The following is a 9658-nucleotide window of genomic DNA, read 5'->3' as shown; positions in this document are numbered from 1 at the left end:
CAGTGCTTGTAAAACGGTGGTGATAACAGGGACCCTATCCTTTTATTTATACAAGCACAAGTCCTAAGAATCCTCCCATAAAGATTTTCCTTAAGAATCAAGTCTCTTTTTTAGAATCCTAATGCATCACAGTTTAGGACTTTCTTGTAGTCCAAATAATGGATTCCTAATCCAATGCTAAATACACTATCACATCAGATATCTAGATAGATTCTTTTCTAAGTCCATGTTGTACTCGATTTGATGTCTAGATGATTTCGTAGTTACTCTAGGATAACCAGTGATGAGTCCATCTTTAGCCTAACAACTCGCATGGCATGCCTAACTGTCTTGATGAATGCTTGTTTTGGCGGATGAATTGTTACTCGTTTTGCTAATTCGGGATGCTTGTTGCTCAATCTTTTTGCTATGTCCTACGACTTACTCGTTGTAGATTGTCTTTCTAATTTGATGAGCTGCATTTGACTTTTCCCACCCCATCCGTATATATATCAGTAAGAATCAAACCATGACCTTTACAATATTGACATTATAACTTACTCAGCTCACCGACACTCGTAAACTTTGAGAGAAGTTGATAACGGGAACTGTCTATATATCTTTATTTTTGTTTTTGTTTGAAACTTGAAAGTGCAGTTCACTTTCAAGGGATCATCTACAGTACATTAATGTATCGATACATTAAGTAGACTAAGTTCAATACAGAGGTAGACTAGCTCAGTACATGAGTAGACATGCATGGAGTTAGTCTACCCTTGTACCGAGTTAGTCTACCTCTGTATTGAATCTAGTCTACTTGATGTATCGGTGCATTAATGTATTGAAGTATTTTCCCACTTTCAATACACTCTTTGCAATACACCATCCCTGATTCTGTCCACGGAAGTGCGCTTTAGCCGATATAGAAATTACACTTCTGCCCTCTCTCTTTTCTTAAACTACAGTCTTGCCATTCGCAACAGTCTGGGTTTAAGCTAATGTTGCTTTCTTCTTCTGAAATTAAGCTTGGGATTCTGAGCTTTGTTGTTTTGATAGCAGAAACCATTTGGAATCTAGAATCGGCCTCCAAAGTCGTCGGAATGGTCTTCTAGGCCTGTAGAGGATCGAGGACAAGAATCACTCATCAATGCAAACATTAGATTTAATCCAACATTTCTGGTTTATTGGAATATCCCCACAATCCAACTCTCTTCCGACTCTTCGTGTCACTATTTCGTTCAGCCATGCTTTGATTTGATGTAAAAGAAAGCATCTTTCAGTCATGCAGAGACAAAGGTACGCCGCTACTCTATTAATACGCAACTGCTATTTTGATTTCGGATTCAGCTGCTAACATTCGCCTGTGGCCCTTGGAAATGTTGGCGAGAAAGAATTAAGGCCCTTACTTTGGCTTAATTAGTTTGGTTTCATGGATTGCTAATCTTAGTGTCAGCTTTCACATGGTTGATTAATTTTATTATATGCGATGTAAATTTGTACCAGATGCAAAGACTCATTGGAGGAAGTTTGATTAGGTCCTGGTGTACAGATATTCATGCCATGAAATATTTGAAACTTTAGATGATTCTGTCATTACTTCAGTTTTTCTGTTGACCCGACGTAATCATGTAATAATGTACGTCAGGTAGATGGTTTGAGTTCCTGCTAAACGAAATGAATTTTTTTTTTTGTTTGAAACCTTTCTTTCATTAATGAGTTAAAAAGAAGGACAGGTTAACTCATTATAATGTTTACTTTGCTCCCTTACTGTCATTGCAGGGAATGCCCTGAGAAATCTAAGGAAGCTGTTGCATCACTAATGGTTACTGCAGCTAGATTTTCTGATTTATCAGAGATTTGTGACATTACGCCACTATTTCAAGAGAGGTAAGTGAACTCTGGATTATTATGTGGATCAAAAGGTAATTATTTATTGACCTGCACTTGATGGAATTTTATGAATCCCTAACTGCTTTGAAACTGACTAACTGAATTCATAAATGATAGTTTGCTGAGAACATAGCTTCAAAGCCTCCCACAATATTGGAGAAGAAGGTTCGGTTGACATAGCATTGGAGTTTTCAATAAAGTGGGACTCCAAGGCCTTTGAAAAAAAAAATGTCTAAACCTCCAGCGTTTATACAGGTCTTGGCCTACTGTGTTGCTGCAATAACAGCTTTATCAGATATTCACATACAATACAAAGTCCTGGGATGTCAAAGTTCGGTGAATTTCTTATTTGGGAAAAAAGTATTGCTCTTTCAAATTCTAAGGCAGTTGCAATTTCGCAGGGCAAGCCATCAAATTTTGTAGAGCTCTCCATCCCAAGGTATTTTTCATATTTCATTTTTGGGTATCGAGTCATTTGCCATACGATATTAACTGCTTTTAGTAGTTCAGGAAATTTTTAAGACCTGTTCGTATTGGCTTTTCAAGTTTTCAGAATATCAGCTACCTACTTTAAACTTTTATGTGGCCTAATGGAAATTGTAATAATAGGGACTTTCCAAATGATTGGGATCCGATCCAACACATGATAGCTGAAGGCCTGGCAAGGTCTGGATCAAAAGAAGCAAAGTTAGTGGGAGAAGACATTGCTGTAAGGTGGATCAGAACCAATTATAAAGCCTACAAGAAAACAGGTGTCATGCATGAAAAATATGACGTGGAAGAGTATGGAGAATTTTAGAGGTTGTGGTGAATAATATGTACCCAAGGTATATCACTTTATCACTTTAATTATTATGATCCTTGGTTATTATGACACTATTTTTTATACAACTGCTATTAAATGGTCCAGTTTTGCTTCTACTGAATCCCCTTTTGAAATTATAGCACATCTAATTTTAGCTTGGAGCATTTTGGAATATCTGTTTACCAATAGTTTTATGAATTTGTTCAGATTTGTCAGCTGGCTGAACAGATTCCAGATGCAATTTTTCTAAGGTTAACTATGAAGAGCCCAACACTGTGTGCCATGGTCTCCACATTCATGTGATACCATTCTTTAGGTTTTATAGAGGCAGAAGGGCGAGTATGTAGCTTCAGCTGCACCATTGCCACTGTAAGCTTTGCAATCCCTGTTGATGTTGGTTTGTAATATTCAATAAAAGGATCAGTGGGTATTTATGATTCGAATTATGCTAATTGGGTTGTTTTACAGGTCAAGAAATTCAAAGATGCATTAGCTTAATTTGGGACTGAGGATTGAAGTCTTGGCTGAGATAGGTGAAATACCAGCAAGATCTTCTTCACCATCAACCAAAGAGGAGAGGGTGGGGGAGGATTTGGTCATGTAAAACATAGATTTATCTGGTGTTTGGAGCAATGTGATCCATAACCATGTGGGCTTGCTCTCTACGGGCGTGTCCATCCTTCTCTGATTGCAATTTGCTTCTTCCATCTTTGGTGGTTCTGCTTCCCTTTTCATGGGCTACATGGTAGTCAACACCCAGGAGATGATTGAGAAGGGCACACCTTGGTGATCTGGACTACGTGAAGCATGCCATAACCCCTTTCACTGATTTCATTGCTGTTTTGTTCGCACACTCATAGTCAGAGTAATTTTGTCTCTAACCAGCTTAGAATACCAGCTTTCCTTTTAATGAGTTTGTACCTGTTTTTATTTTACAATCTTCCTACTATGCTGTCTCAGTAGAAAAACCCACCTAGGGATTTGCAACCTCTGACACGACGGCCACAACTAGCTTCAAATCATAGTCATGCTCAACCTGATAATCATCCATTCTCTATAAGGTGATTATTTGATTTCCAATTTTTGTTTTCTGATTCTATTTCATAATTTTTGTTTAGTTGTATGTTGTCATGTGTAATTGGATAATTGTAGAGTTAATGATCACAACCCCATTTCATTCTAATATAGAGGTACTTCTAAATACGATATTAAGCACATGCATATGATTTTGATTGATTTACATGGAGATTATCTGAAATTTACAGTCAACTTTGAAATCTTATGGTAGTGGCATAATTTCTTTTCTGTTGAGATGTTATATCAGAGGATCTCATAAAAGAATAATGTATGGCAGAAATTGGTCGTACTGTAACTGCCTATATTATGAGGACTTGAATTACAAGCCTTGTTCTGTAAAGTTTGCACCAAATAATAAGCAATACACTTGAATCATAATCATTATTCTCCCACTCATACCCCACTAACTTCATTCACATATCCTTCTATTTTTCCTGCCCTGCCAAGCAGAACTCCCTACCTCTCTATTCCTCTTAGTTGCCAAGAAAGAGTTACACTATGGTGTTCTCGATGACATGGTCCTTCCACCTTAAAATGACCCCCTTTCACCTAACTGTGCACTAATATATACCCTCCCTCTTCTTCACCTTATGCTCAACTTCTCCACCTTAGTACCTTACTCTCTCTTACTAAACCAATCCACAAATACATCAACAGTAACAATGACTCCCCAATACCTCTTCTCAGTATTCTTTTTCATGATCTTCTTCTTCCATTTGCAAATAATTTCTGCTCAATCTCCAGCAGTTGCATATTTGATTCAGAATGCTTATAGCTGCATATCTGCTATTCCTTTTGGACCATTTTTCTTTTTAAGTTCACAATTAAGGTGCAGAAATGAAACAAATTGGCGTCATCACTGAACATAGAACATTTGAAAAATATATTGAGAACTTACAATGCATGTAAGAGGCAATATTTAGTCCCAAAAAGTTTTACTTTAGACAACGACACATCAAAAATGAAATTGCATAGAAATAGAGTTGTGTCTTTTGTTAATAAGCATATTTCACTGTATCATTTGAGCAGAAGAATGATTAATCTGCAAGAGTTTTATGTTCTGCAGCTTTGCATTAGAATCATGCATGCAATGGAAAAGTAACCCAACTCTTTTCTCTAATTTAAGCTCTGATGTGCCCTTTGAGTTTGTAATATCTCCTCTCTTCTAACCATATTGAGTCCAACGATGTGTCTTTTAGCTCATGGCTAGCTCTCATCTTTTTCCCACCAAATCCCAGGCCTGTAATCATTTAAAGTTTTGATGCAAAGCTTTGAGTCTCTATGTTCTAATTGAAATTGAATCCCAATCTGATATACCTTCATAACTTACGTGCTCGATAAGGCTGAGAGATATAGATGAAGCAAAGACATTGTTCTTTTTGCTACTCACAATCTCCAGCAGTAAAACTTCGAAGCTGTAAACATGTGGTTCCTAGACTTAATTATTATGTATTTTCATGTTACAGGGCAATTGATTGCTTTTGGTTTCCAAATAATTTTGAATCAATATGTTTTTGACTCTACATGACACCATGATATTATCATCAATATGTTCCACTTTATGACACCCTTGGTAGGCTTCCTTTTCTTTTTCAAGAATTCTTTGCGCATGTATCATTTTCCAGTGGCAGATAGTGAAATTCAATGATGGTGGTCGAGTTTGATTTATTGAAGGGAAATTCTAAATTGTCTTAAACTTTTCCCTTTATCAAATTCTACCACTTCACCGTTGCTTATAAATCTGGATTGAGCTGTGTTCAGTGGCTGGCTACTGAATGCTTGGTAGTTGCCTATCGGCCTCTTCGCAACAACTTAAAGGGTTCTGTTGGAAACTACTGAACAGTACCAAGCGTTTGATAGCTAGCCACAACAAAAGTTCAGTAGCCAACCAGCAAACATGCCAAACAGTTTTTGAATTCTACAGGTATAAGGGGAAGTTTTGGGAAATTAAGTTGTGGGGGGTCTAGGGAGAAAATGGAAAGGTGCATTTTCAGTTTCCCTTCAAATTTATTTGATTGACATTTCATGGTTTATGTTGCAGGTGCTAATGCAGTTGAGTTCATCATCAACCATGCTGAAGTTTCAATAGCTTTTGTTCAAGAGAACAAGATCCCTGCTGTGAGTTAATTTCCAAACTATTATCTCATTATTATAACTGGATATATGTTTGAACTTTGAAGCCACTGATGTTTTATGTTTTCGAAACCATTCATAATCCAATTTTGTAGTAAACATGATATAATTACAAAGTCCAACTTGCCTTGTATGCTTGATGGTTAATCTTAGTTCCTTTCCTAATATGCACTCCGTTTATATAAAATTTATTTCCCTCTCCTTTTCTTGCTTTGTAAGATCCTTACATGGTGATTCTTTCTGCAGATTATATCATGCCTTCCAAAATTGTTCTACGCATTTGAAAAGTAGGTTATATACTATTTCCTTAAATACTTCAAATTTGAGGTCCAAGTTGTTAGGATTGTATCTAAGGTATACATCTGCGTTGTTCAGCAATTGTCAGCTTCACAAATGTTTCTAGCACTCAAAAGTAGGAAGCAGAAGAACTGGGGGTATCTTGCTTTTCGTGGGAGGAATTCTTTCAGTTGGTAACTTCTCGACACTGTTTTCTCATATAAGTTCTTGTTTTCAGTAAAGGATTGACCATTAACTTTCAACAATATAAAATCGTCTATTATCTTTCATTTTCTCAGGGAAATTCAGATTGTGAACTCCCTCCAAACAGAGGACTGCTGTTTGCACAATAATATATACAAGTGGAACAACTGGAGAACCAAAAGGCGTAATCGTTACTAATGCAGCATTAATGTCATAACTCATAAGTATTGTCAACAGATCATATACTTTCCCTAACAGATAGAGTGGTAAATAACTTGACACAGTTGATTTCTTCAATTTTTTAGCTTTTTAACATATTCTATCTTGATGTTTCTGAATTAATGCTTATTCTGCCTCTCTTAAAAAAGAAAAAAAGAAAAGAAAAGGCAGATAGCTTCTGTAACTTGTCATGAGTTGTTTGGGGTGCAATCTGGTGATTAATTTTCACCAGGTCCTGTACCTATGTTTGGTCCATTGCACATTTTGGAAGCATAAATGTACCTCATTTATATGTCAGAGGCAAATAAACTTGCAGAGAACATGTTTTGGTCATGGAGATTTAGTAGTTTTTTCACTGAAAAGCCCAATACAAGGCCATTTTTGTTTTGGATTTTGTTGCATTATCAATATGAAAATTATTTCCTCATTCTTAAATGAAAATTGCAGTCCTTATTCTGTTTCCATACATATATGAGGTGCCTGTTTAAAATGCTATTTATGCCATGACCAAAATTTAAATCATGTGGATGCAATCCAATTTAGTGAGCAATTAAAGTTTATTGTAACATCTTCAAGATGTGTTGCTATTGCCAAGACATGATTAATAAAAGTTGGGGTTGTATCGTAACCCTCAACTAGGGGAGATTTATACTTTCATTTTATCCATATTAGATCAAATTATGCTGAAATCTTTATGGTTGGCCATCAAATTACAGATTTTCTACCAACTAATTAAACTGAGGGTACTTATACAATTTTGAGTATAGTCATCCTCTGAAAGGTGCTTATTGCAGATTTATTTTATAGTTCATATTTTTTCCAAAGTAACTCTGTTGAATTATGACCAATGGATGGTTAAGGATTATATTTTTTATGAAGTTTAGTTACTGAACTCAATTAACAATTTGACATTTCCCTGAAGGCAATAATATTGACTACTGAAATAAAATAAATTCTATTACAGTGTACAGAGGAAGATTCATATTTTTTTGTTTCCCCCGTTGATCCATATATATGACCAAATAATCGAGAGCTATGCATCTACAAGGGATCTTCAATAGGCTTCTGGTGAGGCATAAGTATATGTCATTGTTGCTATGTACTTTTCCTTTAGTTTCCTTATTAAACTTGATTGGTATTCTCTTCCTTACTTACCAACTTCAACATCTGTCCAATGTGATTGCCATTGGACTTGCAGGATGTCAGGTTTTTACTGGATGACTTTCAGGAGCTAAAGCCTACTATGTTTTGTGGTGTTCCTCGAGTTTATGATCGTATATGCACTGGTAAAACAGATTCATCAATTTGAACTGTTCACATGTGTGTCCTTGAATTTCTTTGTAGTTAATATTTGGCTTAAATATTGTTTCCAAAGGTATTGCTAGTAGAGTTTCATCTGGTGGTGTGCTAGTAGAATTTCTTTTCCAGTATGCATATAACTAGTACGTCTCACTGAAACCTCCTTTTTTGTTTGCATTTGTATTCCTGCCATAAACTAATTAATATTTGTATGGCAGCAAGTTGGCAAATCTGGAGAAGGGTCTACCACAAGAAAAAGCGGCACTTCTCTTGGACAAGCTTGTGTTTAACAAGGTCAGTCATTCTATCCTTCACCTCTCCTTTATTGAAATTTCTGGTTTTACATTCAAACAATGCATTACTTCTATTTTATGCGTTACATTCTAACAAACTGTGTTACTTCCAGTAGATAAAACAAGCATTAGGAGGACGAGTTCGTATAATGTTGTCTGGTGCTGCGCCTTTGCCCGGGCCGTTGAGAAATTTTCTAGGGTCACCAGCTGCAGCACTTTATCACAAGGATATGGTATGGTTGACTGCATATCATAATGAATATAACATATAATCAGTTAAATCATGATGAAGATTCAGGAAATTATACGGGGATAAGTATTCAACTCACTGTGCTTTCTCACCTTAATTCGTGGTATATGTGTTTGACATTTGAGATGTCGAGTATGGATGCTTTTGTACTCATTCAGATAACTTTAATTTTCTAAATCAGCTACCACAACACATTAGAAGCAGATATATACGAAATGAAGAGAACTAGAGTTCATCAGTTTGTTAAATCTTGTAGGCCTTACTGATAGCTGTGGTGGCTGTTTTACGTCCATTGGCAATGTTTATTCTATGATTGGAACTGTGGGTGTCCCTTGACAACTATTGAAGCACGGCTTGAGTCGGTCCCAGAACTGGGATATGATGCACTTTCTAGTGTGCCACGTGGAGAGATTTGCCTCAGAGGAAAAACCTTGTTTTCTGGTTACCACAAGTGACAAGATCTCACTGAAGAAGTCCTTATTGATGGGCGGTTCCATACAGGTAAATGTCTACAAAACTAGAAATGAATTAATTTCTTGGTTGATGCTCAATCTTTTGGTTTCTTTCGATGGCGCCTTCAAATTTTTTGTTGATGATTAATTTTGAGTGGATGGATCACAGGTGATATTGGAGAATGGCAGCCTAATGGAGCAATGAAAGTTATAGACAGGAAAAAGAACATATTTAAACTGTCTCAAGTTGAATATGTTGCTGTGGAAAGCATTGAAAGCAAATACTTGCAATGCCCCCTTATCACATCGGTATGTCGCTAACTTCTGTAGTCTACTTGTACGATGAATGACAGGACTTACCTTTATTTCATCAATAAATGAGTTTATGTTCGTCTTTGTGCTACATATGAATTTTGTGCTAGTGTCATCCACCCTTCTTTCATGTTTTCTGAAGTTACAGACGGATATCTTAACATCTTAACTTTCATCTGGTAGGCAGATTTGGGTTTATGGGAACAGCTTCGAGTCATTTCTTGTTGCTGTGGTTGTTCCTGAGAGAAAGGCCTTGGAGGACTGGGCAGCTGAGCATCATTTGACTGATGGCTACAAATCATTGTGTCAAAATATGAAGGCAAGAAAATACATTTTGGATGAGCTCAATAGTATGGGTCAGAAACAGCAAGTATGTGCTCCGTCCTTGTTTCATGTTATGTTGCTTAAGTTTATTCATCTGACTTACAAGACATTTTTATTGCAGCTTCGAGGGTTTCGAGTTGTTAAA

The 9658-nt window shown here is 36.4% G+C and overlaps 1 pseudogene; it reads left to right on the top strand.

The window, feature by feature from the left end:
- Positions 1–975: 975 nt before the first annotated feature.
- Positions 976–9658, top strand: part of LOC112171893 — a 57556-nt pseudogene continuing 48873 nt past the window's right edge.

Source organism: Rosa chinensis, chromosome 6, assembly GCF_002994745.2.
Source record: "Rosa chinensis cultivar Old Blush chromosome 6, RchiOBHm-V2, whole genome shotgun sequence".
Classification (NCBI taxonomy): domain Eukaryota; kingdom Viridiplantae; phylum Streptophyta; class Magnoliopsida; order Rosales; family Rosaceae; genus Rosa; species Rosa chinensis.
This window is presented reverse-complemented; position numbering and strand designations above follow the sequence as displayed.